Raw genomic sequence first — 285 nt, 5'->3', positions numbered from 1 at the left:
CCCCCCTTCCCCCCCTTCCCCCCTTCTTCAAATCTTACAGCTGATGACTTTGCAACATTCTTCATAAACAAAATCAGCAGCCACAGCAGCTAATTCTCCACACCTCAAACTGTCAATCACATCATAACACATACATACTCTCTCTCCTCCTTCTCTCCTCTCACGGAGGCAGACATTTCCAAACTTGTCCTTTCCAAGCATCCTACTACCTGTCCGCTTGATCCTATCCCCACTCCCCTCCTTCAGGCCATTTCTTCTTCAGTTATACCTTCGCTTACTCACATT

Source organism: Sinocyclocheilus rhinocerous, unplaced genomic scaffold (genome assembly GCF_001515625.1).
Source record: "Sinocyclocheilus rhinocerous isolate Xijiao unplaced genomic scaffold, SAMN03320098_v1.1 scaffold601, whole genome shotgun sequence".
Lineage (NCBI taxonomy): Eukaryota > Metazoa > Chordata > Actinopteri > Cypriniformes > Cyprinidae > Sinocyclocheilus > Sinocyclocheilus rhinocerous.
Note: the sequence above shows the minus strand (reverse complement) of the source record.